The sequence below is a fragment of the Lutra lutra genome, chromosome X (assembly GCF_902655055.1).
Source record: "Lutra lutra chromosome X, mLutLut1.2, whole genome shotgun sequence".
Taxonomy (NCBI): Eukaryota; Metazoa; Chordata; class Mammalia; order Carnivora; family Mustelidae; genus Lutra; species Lutra lutra.
In genome coordinates this window covers 60,518,895-60,534,729 of record NC_062296.1, presented here as the reverse complement: position 1 = coordinate 60,534,729, position 15,835 = coordinate 60,518,895, and the positions used below count along the sequence as shown (strand labels likewise).

General features: G+C 42.3%; 1 pseudogene; it reads left to right on the top strand.

Annotated features, from left to right (window-relative positions):
- The first annotated feature begins 5,087 nt into the window (after positions 1-5,087).
- LOC125091505 (non-histone chromosomal protein HMG-17-like) lies at positions 5,088-5,540 on the top strand (annotated as a pseudogene).
- Positions 5,541-15,835: the final 10,295 nt, after the last annotated feature.

Here is a 15,835-nt window from a genome sequence, read left to right as displayed (position 1 = left end):
AGCATGAAAAGAATATTGCTGATGGAGTGTTTGAGGGGAGAGCAAGGACTTCTGGGTTCAAGAATCAGGGATAAATTTATGGAGTGGGTGATTTTAGGGGAGGCTGTGAAGTATGGGTAGAGTTTTAACTAGCAGAAGATTATAGGGAGGGTGTTCCAGGTGGAGGAAATAGCATGGTCAAGGGTCCCATGGGAAGGGCCCAAGGACCTACAGGGTGTGTTTTATGTCAGTATCTCCCAGGAAGCAGACTCTGAGCTAGAGTTTAGCATTCCAAAAATGTATTATGGAGTCATTGAGATCAACCTCTATGGGGGAGCAAGGAAAGTAGGATTAGGCAAAGGAGGGTGTTGGGCTATAGTACAGTCATTAAAAAGGCCTTAGCCAATTACATGAATTGTTCAGAAGCTGGAATGACTTTTCAGAGTTGCCTTGAGACAAGGGGGACAGGTCTTTATAGACACCTCCCCCCCACTGTGTACCAGTCATTGGATGTAGGCTGTTCCTGGGAAAGGAATGTGAATCTTGTGTGAGGTGGTCCTCTCCATCCAAGAGCAATCCACAGAGAGGTACGCATATGAAAGCCAGCATCCACCAACACTCCCAGCACTTGGGGGAATGAGTAACTTGGTACTGAAAGGAAAATTCTGGGTGAAGTTCACTACAAGATGTGTGCTCTGGGCAGCAAGCAGGTTGATCTGGCAAGACATGAGCCTGCAGGACTAAGGAAAGGATGAAACTGGAAAACTGAGAGGGGGTGGACCTTGAAAGTCAGACGTCACATTTTGTAAAGAAGGAAAATGGGTTACTGCATTTGGCATGAGGCAAGGTCATGGCTAGAAGTTGCACCTGTCATAATGCACAGGATATCTGAGGGTGGACAGAACCAAGAGGAGAACCAATGGGTTTTTCCACAGTCAATGTAGAAGGTGAAGAGGGGAGAAGTGAACAGATGGCAGTCGTGATAGGAAGGAAGGGATGGAGGGGGCAGAAGATTTGAAGACACACAGATATTGCATGTTAAGCATTTTCTACAAAAGGCCTCTGAGACTCAAAAAGAGAGAATACTTTACTATGGTACAACTGTTCCATGGAGTACTACCCTGATTTTTAATGTAAAATCTATGTAGACAGGGATTTTTGTTGCTTTCCCAGCATCTAGAACAATGCCTGGCAAATAAAACATATTTGTATCCGTCAGCTTTGGGTGTGATCATGCTGAGTCACAAAGATCCCCAAATCCCAATGGCTTACAGCAACAAATGTTTTGTTTATTGCTTATCATTCTATAGTCACCTGTAACAACTCTGTTCCAGGCTGTGGGTTGCGTTCAGGTCTGCTCCATGTGTCTTCCTCTACCAGGGACCAGGCTGAAGGACATGGGAGACATAGTATTCTTTCAGCAGGAGCCCAAGAAGGCTAACAGAACTTACAGTGCTTCTAAAAGCTTCTGATAGGATCCGGCGCACTGTCACTTCCACCAACCACATTCCATTGACCTATGCGAGTCATAGGAGCAAACTCCACATCAGTGGGATAGGGAAATATACTGGAAATATACTCCTCCCCTGAGAAGCTGGGGAAAGGAGAGGGAATATTTGCTGAACAACAATAAAATCCACAGTAGGGGCGCCTGGGTGGCTTAGTCAATTAAGCATCTGCCTTCGGCTCAGGTCATGATGTCAGGGTCCTGGGATCAAGCCCCACATTGGGCTCCCTGCTCAGTGGGGACCCTGCTTCTCCCTCTCCCTCTGTGCTATCTCTCTCTCAAATAAATAAATAAAATCTTTTATTTATTTATTTTTAAAGATTTTATTTATTTATTTGACAGAGAGAGGCACATCGAGAGAGGGAACACAACCAGGGGGAGCAACGGAGGGAGAGGGAGCAGCAGACTCCCCGCTGAGCAGGGAGTCCAATGCGGGGCTCAATCCCAGGACACTGGGATTATAACCTGAGCCAAAGGCAGATGCTTAACAACTGAGCCACGCAGGTGCCCCAAATAAAATATTTTAAAAGAATAAAAAAATAAACTCCACAGTAGTGCTCAATAGATATTTGTTGAATGATAGTATGAATAAATCTACATTTACTGATACAAAGAGATCCATAACATCCCCATTAAGTGAAAAAGGCAAGTTGCAAAGCAATATATACACTATGTTCCAATTTATAAACACACACACCAAAAATAAAACCATATACTAACTGACCCGTGCACATATTTTTTCATAAATACATACAGAAGTGGCTGGAAGTAGAGACACTAAACAGTTAACTTCTGGAAAGGGGAGTAAGATTGGGTATGAATAAAAGGGAACATTTGCTTTTATATCATTTGAACTTTTTCTCATGACAAGAAAGTTCTTTTTAAAAAATACATTGTAAAAAAGAAAAAGGAAGATAAGTCCATGTCCATTGTGAAGCTCCTCACACGGTCTGGATTGGAAAAATGTCAAATGAGCAATTTGGAGGAAGGAAGTTAATGTCACAGTAAGAGTGACAAATTAATAATAAAATGTGCCCTAACTCTTATAATTGTTCAGTTACTGCTCTGACATTTAAAAAACATTACAACCTTTATGGTAAGTGCCTTTATCTGGCTTATGAAATGATTATGAAATTAGTTTGACAGTATCTTGCACTTAGATTGTGTAAAAAAGAACATTTACTTAACCCATGCCATGTACATAGCAGATACTTGGCATTTGTTGTACTTAACAAACAAAATCCCTAGCAAATCTATTAATAGTTTAATATTTGCAATTCCCATAGGAATATCAAGTCTTCTTAATGAAGAGACATCTTCTCTAAATGTCATTCTTTATCTGAAGATGCTGCAGGAAGCCATATTGTCAAATAAATCGGACATTTGATTTTTTCCACCACTGGCTCTAGAACTTCACACCTCCCCAGGGTAGTCATGGATATAAACTTTCTGAAAGACTGAACCACTTTGTCAAGTACCATTTTAGAACATCTTACCAGGGCTGTCACAGCTTCTCATAGCTAATACCTAAGCAACCACACAAAGGATTGTGAAGTTTGGTGGCTGGGGTCTTGGGGAAAAGCAGGCAAGTCCATCAGCCCCCACACCCTCATTGAATGCCCGCGCGATTAATACAGGATCTTAGATCTTAGATAAGGGAAATACATTTCAAAGAACATGAATTCCAGTCTATGCTCAAGAGAAAACAGCAAGTATGTGATTTAAAGATTTGGTATTTTGAGCTCATCTTTAAGGTGGTTCTTCACTTGCTGCTAATCATTACTGTTTAGGATCCAATGATTTTCAAATTGGCAGGTTCAGAAATTCAAACGTGCGAAATTATCTGAAGTTGAGCTCACTAATTGGACTGACTCGTGATAATCAGATTTGCAGGAGGTTCACTTACAAACGAGACCCGTGAGTTTATTTATTTGTACTACCTCCCAAACACCTCCCAGAGTATGGGTTTCACCTGCTGTATGTACTCCCTTCCCAGAGAAGAAGGGTTACATTAAGTCCAAATGATTAGCTGGCAGACACTAGAGTCAAGAGTAGGGAGTTGGGTGATTTTTTTTTTTTTAAAAAAGGTTATCAATTTGTGGTACAAGGATAACTTCAGGGCTAATGAAAATATCTGCCTGGCTGATTTTACATCTGGGTTGGTCCAGCAGGGCAAGCCTCTTCCTTGATGGTGCCAGGGGACCTGAAAAACTATTCTCATCGACTCCTCGTTAAGGGTTTAGTTCTCACATGAGCCCATGGCTATGCGAGTGTCCTCAGTTGCCAATTGGTCTTGATTTCCAATTACATTAGTGAAGATGGACTTTTCCAACTGAACATATTAAAAAGTTAAAACTCAAACTAGATTAAGCAAAAAATGTTCAGTGATTTACTCATCCCTGTAACAAATATGGTGGCCAAAGGGATAAAATGGGCTGATTGTCCAGGTCTGGGTTTCTCAACCACCCCTAGGATGAATCTGACCTCTGGAACATCACAAGGATGGAGGGAAGATAGAGTTTCTCTGATGGAAAAGAAGACTGGATGCTGGGCAGAGAAAGCATCATTACCATCATCCTCATCATCATCATTATCATCATCATCACCATCATCACCTACTACACCAACTTTGTGGTTGAGATCCTTGGCCACACTCCCCTCCCCAACTCAGAGCCATTCTCAGTAGTTAGGGGAACACTAACACCAATCACTAATACAGCGGTGGATCATTGATTCCCTCTGGGAGAAAAAGAAGCAGTACAAAACAGAGAGTATTGGAGTCGGCTAAAGACTTAACTTCATTTCGACAATTTAAAGATTTATCTTTCTATTTGCCTATTAGCCTATTTGATGCTTCACCTCGTTCCTATTATCCCAGAAGCTCAGTCTCGAAAAGATAACGTATGCAACTTAATGTAACAAATAATAATTATAAAAGTCCTGTGTGCATTGACTTAAGGATTACAATTTCAATTTTAAAATGATGGGTTCAACATGATTTATGCCTGGTGAAGATCGTAGGAATTAGGAAGAGCAGACAGAATTATGAGAATCAAGGAGTCTGGGCCATGACATGAGAGACCGACTCACAGCACATATAATGAGCTATTTTCCCCACTAGCTGAGGCTAGAATTTAAGGCTAATAGAGAAGGAGCTCCGTAACTATGGTTACAAACTTAGTTCCAATCTTGGCTTTCTCACTCGCTAGTAATATAGCCTATGACCAAGTTACTGAAATGTAACAAAGTTTCTTGAGCTCTGACTCTGTATCAAGCACTTACATAATCTTTCATCTTTATAAGAACCTGGAAGGGAATGGCTCAATTATCAATTATCAAATGCTGTCAATGAGAATACATCATCAGTTTAATAGCAATTCCACAGGGATGCCTGGGTGGCTCAGTCAGTTAAGCATCTGCCTTCCCTTCGGGTCATGATCTCAGGGTCCTGGGATTGAGTACTGCATTGGGCTCCCTGCTCAGTGGGGAGCCTGCTTCTCCCTCTGCCTGCTTCTCTTCCAGCTTGTGTTCCTCTCTGTCAAATAAATAAATAAAATCCTTCAAAAAAATTAAAATGAAAGGCTCTTTAGAGCACAAGAAAATGGAGTAGTAAGTATCCCATTTCATATATGAGAGCACTGAGGCTTAGGGAACCTTATCTGGCCTAGGTCACACATCTTACAAGCAGTGTGAAGAAGAAAAGGCAAGAACGACCCCTGGACCAGCCAAAGGCTGAGTGTCGCTGCATCCCAGCGTCCAGGACCTACGTTCCGCCATTGCCACCGTGCCCAGGAGAAAGGCTGAAGGGGGAGCTAAAGAAGATAAAGTCAAGGTGAAGGATTAAGCCACAGAGAAGATCTGCTGTCTGCTAATCCTACTCCTCCAAAGCCAGAGCCCAAGCCTAAAAAGGTCCCCTGCCAAGAAGGGAGAGAAGGTACCCAAAGGGCAAAAGGGGGAAGCTGGTGTGGGCACGGATGGGAATAACCCCTCAGAAAACCGAGGTGCCCCAATTGACCAGGCACAGAAAGCTGAAGGTGCTGGACATGCCAAGTGAAGCATGTGCGTTTTTGATAACTGTGTACTTCTGGTGACCCCACAGTTTGAAATACTGTTTTTTTTTTTTATCAAGTTTTATAAAAATTCAGAATTTTGTTTTACTTTTTTTTAATGATGTGTTGTTGGCACACAGAGTGCTTTGTTGTTGTTTTGGGCGAGGGACATATTGTCACTAACATATCTCTGAAGCTAGATCGATGAAAGGGTAAAACACTTGGGCCCCTGGGTGGCTCAGTCACTTAAGCATCTGCCTTTGGCTCAGGTCATGTTCCTGGGGTCTTGGGATCGAGCCCCACATTGGGTTCCCTGCTTGGCAAAGAGACTGCTTCTTCCTCTCCCTCTGTCCCTGCCCCTACCCCCCTGCTGTGCTCCCTCACTCTCTTTCAGGTAAATAAATAAAATCTTAAAAAACAAAACAAAAAACAAAACAAAAAAACCAAGGGGAAAAACACCTTTCCCTTCTAGTTTTGAGAAACTTCTCTCTCGGTTGCCAAGAGGAGGGATTTCTTGATGTTGACACACATGAGCTACCTTGGCACAAATGCCTTGGTGGTGTGGAAAGACTAAAATTCATTTTTTATATCCTCTTCTCCCTCTCTGCCTTCAACATAGACTTGACCCCCTTAAACCCAGAGGCCTGTTGGAACCTGACCCCAAGGCATGGTTCTCATTATGTCAGGCAATCTGGACTTTACAGCGTCACCATGGAGATGGCATCTCTCAAAAGAGTTCCTTTTTTAGCTTGTGGATCTTTAGATTCGTAATTCTGCCATTTTCATTTCATTTCCAGAAAATCAGGGTCAGCCTGTGAAAAGCTGTTAAGCAACATGCTAAATGTCAACTGTCAACTCTCACTCTAAACTTTCCGTGTTCAGATCATCAGATGAAGACTTCATTAGGTTTTGTAGAGGCTTTCTGCTTTTGGTAGCCCATTAAAGAAGGGAGTTCAAAGGTTGTTGTATACTGTTAACTATCATCTGTCCATGTCCTGCCTGAAATACTGTGATTGTTTATGAAAAGTATCTTTATTTTTTTAAATTTATTTATTGGGGCGCCTGTGTGGCTCAGTCGGTTAAAGCCTCTGCCTTTGGCTCAGGTCATGATCCCAGGGTCCTGGGATTGAGCCCCACATCGGGCTTTCTGCTTGGCGGGGAGCCTGCTTCCCCCCTCTTTCTACCTGCCTCTCTGCATACTTGTGATCTCTGTCTGCCAGATAAATATAAATATTTTTTTTAAAAAAAGATTTATGTATTTACTTTAGAGAGAGAGAAGGAAAAAAGTATGAGCAGGAGGGGCAGAGGGAGAGAGAGAATCTCAAGCAGACTCTGCACTGAGTGGGGAGCCTGATACGGGGCTCCATCTCAAGACCCTGAGATCAAGACCTGAGCTGAAACCAAGAGTAGGATGCTTAATCAACTGCACCACCCAGGTGCCCCAAAAATAATCTTTAATAAGGCTGGATACAGTTTGAAACAAAATAAAACAATGTCATACAGCTTATTTCTGAATATGGAGCCAGAAATTGAATCCCAAATCTATTTGACTTCCACTCCCCACACTACCTTCAATGTTGCCATAGCTCCTTGGTTTCTCCACGCATAAAACAAGGATGGTAATAGGTACCTCCCGAGATCATCACAAAAGTCAAAGAGTATCTGTGAAATCATAAATGCCCAGAGGTAACTGGTGCTTATTATTCTTTTTAACAACCAAACAACCATAGAAATGTATCGAGTAGAAAAGAAGAAAATTAAGGGGGTTGGGGATTGACAAAATAGGAACCAGGCAGACTTTACCTTAAGGTGACTTCTGCCTTGGGCAGGACTTCCTGTAAATCGCCTTCTGGGGAAGAGATCAGTCTCAGGACATGGAAAATCCAAATTATCAATTAGGGCTCCAAGTGGTTGAGCTACAGGTACCAGGTACCTCATTAAAGTGGCTTAATTAGTCAAAGACTTCCTTTGCTGAGACTCACCCCAATTAAACAATGAAATTTTCCCAACATGACTTGATAAAAATCAATCTCTTTATTAAAATGTTTAAACACAACCAATGGTGTACTCTATGTTGGCTAATTGAATCTAAATTAAAAAAAAAATGTCTAAACACAACTAAATGTAGTCAAAAAATAAAAACAGGTAAGGTCTGAGCAAAGGAGGTCTACATTCTGGATCGATTAGGTGTTTTTCTCTTCTATTCCTTAATTGTTTCCATTCCTAATCCCTTTCTTCTTTTATCCCCATGTTCCACTTTGAGAGGAAATGCTCACCTGCTTAATTCCATGCCAAAAGTCTTTCCTTAATACAAGATAAGGCCCCTCAACAGACTCAATCTTATTATTTGCTGTGATTACTTTCCTTCCCAACCTTCCCCTAACTTGCCTTTATTATAGCTTTTAATGCTGTTTTCCTCTGGTCTGTTTAAAGTGACTGTGCTCCTTTAGAGAGGACAGGCAATAAACTTTTTTTTATTAGAAAAGCCATGCACTGAAGATTGCCAACCCCAGGCTTCCCTTGTCTTTCAAAACTCTGCTCATTCCCTGACCTGAGGAAATTCACTGGGCTTTTTTTATGATGAGCATCTCTGTTAATTTTGAAGGACGCCCATAACAAATTACCACAAACTAGGTGGCTTATGACAATAGAATTGTATTCTCTTGAGGCACCTGGGTGGCTCGGTTGGCTTAGCGTCTGACTCTTGATTTTCGTTCAGTTCATGATCTCTGGGTTATGGGATCAAGCCCTGTGATGGGTTCCCTGCTGGGTGTGGAGCCTGTTTAACATTCTCTCTCTCTCACCCTCTCCCTCTGCTCCCTTCCACCAAAAAAATAAGAATGTGTTCTTTCACTGTTCTGGAGGCCAGGAGTCTGAAATCAAGGTGTCAGTAGAACCATGCTTCATCTGAAGATTCTAGGGAAGACTCCTTCCTTGCCTCTTCCAGCCTCCGGTTGGCTGTGGACACATCACTCCAGTCTGCTTCTATTTTCACACGGCCTTCTTCTACATTTGTCGCCTGTGTTTCTCCTCTTCTAATAAGGGCACTTCTTTTAGGATTTAGGGCCACCCAGTTAATCCAGGATGCTCTCATCTCAAGATGCTTAACTTAATCATATCTGCAAAGACCCTCTTTCCAAAGAAAGTCACGTTCACAAGTACCTGGGGGCTAAAACTCACACGTATCTTTTGGGGGCTCCCATTCAACCCCTCATGATAACTAATAACCTCTTAAATCCTATAACTGTCTTTCCCTTTTAAATTGTTTCCTATATTTTTGTTACGAATATATATTTCCTATGTCATGGAATAAAAGAAGACATTTTAAGTGTATAATACTTTAATGTCTCCTAGTTTCCAGTATTTGAACATCATTCAGGAGTTTACAAAGTTCCTTTCCATTTATATCTCTTTAGATGTAAGGAGCAATGCTGGGTGACAGGTCTAACATATATTATCACTCTAGAGATCCAGAAGCTGAGGCTCAAAGACTTGTCCAAAGTCTCGTGTCACTGCAAGTCAGGGTTTCTTGAATCTTCATCTTTTCATCATACAACAGATGAGAAAAGTTGAGTGCTTTTCTTTCTTTTTTTTTTTTGAAGATTTTATTTATTTCCTTGAGACACAGTGAGCTAGCCATTGAGAGAGAAAGAGAGAGAGAGAGAGAATGAGCAGGGGGCGCGGCAGAGGGAGAGGGAGAAGCAAACTCCCCACTGGGCAGGGAGCCCGTTATGGGGCTCGATCCTGGGACCATGGGATCATGACCTGAGCTGAAAGTAGATGCTTAACCAACTAAGCCACCCAGGCACCTGAGTTTTTTTCATTTTAAATATCTACAGAACATGTTCATCTTAAACATTAATCTTGTCAGAAGTGAGAAACCCCACTAGCATTTAATCCCTAGGACTTAATTAGCTCACTCAATGCAACAGCATCTAACACATATTTGGAAACCATTTATCTGTGGTCATCTGGTCAAAACATAACCTCTGGCAGCTCATTCTTACATGGTTGTCTGTCCAGCATAGAAATGGTGATTGTCTGTGAGTGGTTTTCATGAGTATGTTCTCTCCTTCTGAAACTGAGGATGTCTTAGATGGCTATAACAGAATAAAGTAGAACCATGGCGATAAATAGACGAGCTCAGTCCAGTAGGAGGGCTTCCTGAAGAATGGCCAAAGAGGGTCATTTATAAAAGGCACAAAACAGGGGTGCCTTTCCCTTCTAGAAGGATTTTGAGTGCTGAAAACCTGGCTTGGAGGCAGAAAATAACAACTATTATTTTCCCACGAACTTGAGAGAAAACAATATATAATTGTCATGAGAAGCATAACCTTTGGCCTTCTCTGGAATGCAATATCCTTTCCAAGTGGGCAAACCCTTGATGGTGTTGATTCGGTTTTGTGTTTGCTTCTAATAATAAAAGGGAAGTGGGAGATTTCTGGTGGCAGGCAGCCTAACCATTCATCTACAGACTTGGTATGTGTGTACGTATTTACTTTGAATTATGTAAGTTATTCTTGTTTAATCATTTCTGTTGACTTTAAAGAAGGAAACAGTACCTATGCAAAAAGTTAAATTTATCATGCCCCATGTACAGAGATTGCTTCAGACGTTTCCCGTTTCAAAGAAAAGAGTGATTTGTCTAATATCAATCAAATCCAGTGTGCATGGAACAGAAGATCGCAGAACTAGAGATGAAATAAATAGCCCTTGCTGGGTCGTTTGAGAGGCACATAAATTATGAGGAAACTTCTTCAGTAAGTATGACGTAATGCATATCTTCGTGTGCTGTCTTTTCTATGGGTACTTTCTCCCTCCCTCCCTTTCTCTCTCTCTTCCTGTCAGCAGGCCAAGAGGCTCCATAGACTCACCGCCAGCCTACATTTCAGCCGTCTGCACACGCATAATGCCATACTCTAAGATTCTTTAAGAAGACACGATGAACTCCTAAACATAGTTTTTATCACAGCCTGCAACCTAAAGGAATAGTCTACGATGATCAGAAGCATACTGAGCAGAAGTGCAGTTGCCGTGGTTCCCCGACTCAGAAAAGGTATTGAGCAAACTGATCATAACCCTTACCCTTGTAATGGTCACACTAGTGGTGCCTCATCCAAATTCCCTTTCCCAGGCCAGTACGCCTGTTCCCTAGCTGCTAGGGATGGTAGTTGCTGAAAGCTTACAGCTTCTTCTTTCTTCAGAGAATTGCTCTTGGCCGAATGGAACCATCTAGCAAGGAAGTTGACACCTTACCCCAAAGCTGACAACTGACTGGCTAGGAAGCACGAAAGTCAGGCCCACTCTGCCTGAAGGTGTGGCTGTGTGGTATAGTCAAACTGCAAACCTCCCTAGGGGATCCCTCTGAAGCTAGTCTCCAGGTGAAACCACCATGTTTTTTCATGTTTTCCCTTGTTCCATCCAGCTTCCCTCCTTCTCATTCTCCTGAGAATCCTTGCCCAAGAAATCCCTGTCTCAGGTTCTGCTTCTAGAACCTTGTGGAAGACACTTCCTTGATGTGGAGAGCAAGAGCCATCCTAGACAACAGAAATGCTGCTTTTTTGTAGCAACCAACCAAGAGGACCTGCCCTCTGCACTCTGACCTCTGACCCAAATCAGGTGCTCCCTCTTTCTCCCTCACCCTTGTAGCCAATGAGCCACCAAATAAAACCTCTATCTCCTCAACATCTTGTTATCCTGAGTGCTTTCCAGTCACCACCCCAGTTTAGGCTCTCGTGGCTTCTTAACTACAGTAATGGCATTTCTTCCTACTGGTCTTCCTGACTTCAGGCCTAGCTGGTAATCTTTTTTTTTTTTTAATATTTTATTTATTTATGTGACAGAGAGAGAGTACAAGCAGGTGGAGCAGCAGGTAGAGGGAGAAGCAGGCTCCCCGCTGAGTGGGACTCAATCCCAGGACCCTGGGATCATGGCCTGAGCCAAAGGCAGATGCTTAACCTTAACTGAGCCACCAAGGCGCCCCTGTCTGGTAACTTTCTGAATGTCAAATCTGATCATGTTCCTTTATCCTCAAACACTCTCATTGGCTGCCTTATTACTATCAGTGTAATGATAACGGCCACCCTTTATTATATATTAAGTGATTCACATACACTATCTTATCCTGTAAAGTAACACTGCAACAAAGTTACAATAATCCCCTTTTGCTGGTAAGAACATAGAGTCTCTGGAAGGGTAAGATTTATCCAACATCCACAGCTAATCAAGGGTTGATCCAGAAAGTGTTTTGGCTGACTCCTGGCCATGTCTCATCACTAGGTTGCCTCTCAGTAAGCCCAGACACAGCATTCGGGCTTTCAAAGCCCTCTATGGACAGGATCCAAAATAATTTCTCAAATTTATCTTCTCCCAACTCATCACACTCCTCGTGTCAGCTCTCCCAGACAACTGGTTCTTCCTTCCAAACACTTTGAACATCCCTCTTTCCTGCTCCTGCCGATTTATCTCACTAGAGCTCAATTTGCCCACAACTCCACCTTCACCCTTGTGGCTGACTGTGTGCATTCTCTTCTACAGTGTGACCTTGATCCTTGAATCTGGACTGGCTCTCTCCTTACCAATAAGATACAGCAGAAGTGACATTGCGTGACTCCCAAGGCCAGGTCAGAAAAGCCCACACAGGTTTCTGCCTGAGACCACCATGCTATGGAGGCCACGTGCACCCCAGTGGCAGCCCACCTGAGCTCTCAAATGATTTCCGGCTGAGAGCCGGCATCAACACCAGCCCTGTGTGGGTGCCATCTTGGACATCCAGCCCCTGGAGGCTTCAGATGACTGTACACCATCATATGTGACCACAACCACTTAAGAGACCCCCAGGAAGAACTGCTCCACTGAGACCTTCCTGAATTCCTAAACATAAGATTTTTAGATAATTAAAAGGATGGTTTAATGCCACTAAGTTTTGGGGTAAATTACACAACTAAGTTCTGAGGTAAATTACACAACCAGAGAAACCATGACAGCCTTATGATCTCCCAGTGCCCTAATTAAACGCTAGTCTCTGTAGGAGGCCTCTTTTGTCAGATTTAATTTCCACCTCTGGAAACTCTCATAACAATTAGCTTCTCAAGTACATCACATATTAAAGTTGGCCTTGTATTAGTTCTTCGTGGGCTTACCTTTTCCCTCTAATCGACACATCTTGAGGGTAGAAAGAGTGCAGTACTGATATTCATTAATCTTTATATTCTATTGCTACTAATCCTGTGCCTGGTACTAAGTAGATCCTTAATATATGTGTGTTATCCTGAACTAATCCAAAGAGATAAGGAATAACTTATTCTCTGCCAATAGGAAAGAGTTGTAAATCTCCTGTTGCAGATATTTGTAGAGAATTGTAGGCCTAGTGGAGTTCTAGCCTTTTGTTGCACTCCAGACCCAAATAAAACAGTAAAATGTGCCAATAAAAGAGTAGAAAGCCCCCATGAAATAGAAGAGATAGTATAGAGCCCAATCATTGAAGAAAATGGGTTCTGCCAGCCTAGGTAGGAATATCAGCTCTACCACTTATGAGCTTCACGTTCTTTGTAAGCTCCTTCTCATCCAGAACTTTAGTTGTCTTCTCTGGAAAATGGATTTACAGTGCCCCCCACCTAGGGCTGTCCTAAGAAGGAAACGAGATAATTTCTGTAAAGCACTTAATTTGATGTTTCAATAATAAGCTTTTGATAAATGATACTCATATAATAGGTAAGTGAGTGCACTTTACAATTCCTAGGACAACATCAATTTCATAACTTCATTCTTAGAAAACATGATGATTTGTCATGTAAATCACATAAAACCACTATCTGTAAGAGTCCTTTTAACTATATCCACAGACTATAAATAAACCTTTGCCAGATCCTTTGTCTTGATTTTTGTTTGAAAAAATATAGTCACCATGCCCATAGACCACAGGACCAAAATCTCCTGCTTTTTTTTAAAAAAAAAAGATCTTATTTATTTGATTGAGAGAGCGAGCATGAGTTGGGTGGAGAGGCAGAAGGAGAGGGAGAAGCAGACACCCACTGAACCCGGGAGTGGGAAGATGTCGAACGTGGGGCTCAATCCCAAGACCCCAGGATCATGACCTGACCTGAAGACAGATGCTTAGCTGGCTGAGCCACCCAGGCACCACTAAAATCTCTTGCTTTTCATGAGTTCTCCTCTATGCCATGAGGACCATGAGGGCCCAAGCCTTAATCACTCTTCTACACCCCACTGGGACACAGAGGAAGAAGAGTGTCTTAAGCTGGATTTGGCGGCCAGCTTCTGCTCTGACAACACTGATTGCAAGTTGTTGGCCTGGACTGTAGATAATGCTTCCTAGGGAAAGTTGATGAGGCAAGACCCCCAAAGCGGCATTTAGAGGCAAAATGTGACATTACTAAGTGAGGTGCAATTCTGGGGCTCAGTGTTTACACTTTCGAATTCCCGGGGGTCATCATTCCCATAGGACACAATGTAATGGCATCCCCTGGATGTGTGCACTGTGAACACTACATACTGCTTGGACCCTTACTGAATCTGCCTTCCCTACTGCGGGGGGTGGGGGTGGGGGAGCTTGGAGCACACTCTGCCCCAATCTGTAAGTTCTTTCAAGTGTGGGTACCGAGAAGTACTTTATTGTGGAAAAGAACACAGAATAATTTGCGTAATGATTACAAGATGTAAAGAGATACTCTGAAACCATTATCTCACATGAAAGGCTCATAACAGATTTGGCTTCCCTATTTTTCCAAAACAGAGACAACTCTTTCAGCATAAACTTTTGTTAAGTAAATGTTCCAGTTTTCTTTTCTCAAGAAAGCCTTCCTTCCTCCTTCAAAACAAATCAGCAAATAAAGTTGTCCACAGCCCTACTCATTATGTGACATTTATGAGCAGGACATCAGTGGGGAATATAATGAAAGCAGATAATTTGAAACTTCCCCCCAAAATGATTTTAAACATAATGGAGGGCTAAAAACAAAAACAAAACAAAAAAAACAAACTCCCAAAACCCAATCTTTGGCTTTGTTCCTTTGTTCTTAATGTGTGCATTTTGTATTATTCATGAGAGTTCTTTGGGGTGGCTTAGATAGTACAAAGCCAATGCTGAATCAAAAAGCTGGACTACACTCAAATAAACCCAAAGGTATGGAATGTTCTAGCAATGAGGGTCTTAGAAGATCTTACTTAAGTCCATCCTAATCCCTTGGGCTCCAGCCTTTCCATTGCCTTTTAGGCTGTCTCCAATGGAAATGGAAAAACTTCTCACCATTACTATCCTTTGCCATACAGGAAGTCTGTCCGTCCTTTTGGGTGTATGTCATTGGGTTCCCAAACATTTACCCAAAGAAAAGACCCTGAAACCCACATGCTTTAGCTTTCTTTTATTTGTTGTCTCTGCTGGCCCCTGAATGAACTGGGGAGATGGAGGGGATGGGAGGGAAGCATGGGCCTTTGTTAGTATGAAAGAATTGGAATAGGACAACGTTAATAAGTAGCCTTCTTCTGTACTAAACACAATTCCCTAGTGTGGAAAACTTTTATCATGATCAGTGAGAGTGCTATGATAATAGCCACAATCCCTACTCGCTTCCCACTACTCTTTACAGAACCCCAACTAGGGACCAAACACAATGAATCTTCATAACAACTTGGCAAGATGTACATTACTGTTTTACTGAAAATGAAACCAAGATTCAGAGATAAGGTCATTGAGCTACAAGTCATCAAGAGCTGGGATTGGATGCCAAGTCCACTGACCGCAAAGCCCACAGCCACCTGCCTCTAGCTTATGCAGACAACGCTGCAGCTTAAACCATATGCTGCCTAAAAATATAGGTCGGGTTTAGATCCATAAGCAGAATCTCCCGGTAGGACCCAAAGATTTTCCTCTCATTTGGATATCTCGTGCTTTGCCAAGATTTCAAAAGAAAAGAGTCACCAGTCCTTATATCCTGTTATATCCTAAAATGTACTAAACCTTCCTCACCCTTCCCTCTGCCTACCCATGCCATCTACTTTCCAGCACTCGCTGGCAGTCACGGCAAGGGGAAGGGCCATGGAATCAGTAGCCGCATGGGATGAGATGGAAGCATAAATTTTAAGCAGATATGTGTCCCTGTTCTTCTGGAAACAAACAAAAAAGTATGGGTACACTGCACCAAAGGTAGCATCACCAAAATAAAATATGGCATATATTCATTCATTCACTAATACTTGATGAGCAATTAAGATGATCAGATTTTCCCTAACACTTTCTCTTCTCTAGGAGGAGTCTACCTTGGTACAATCTCTCTGGAGGACA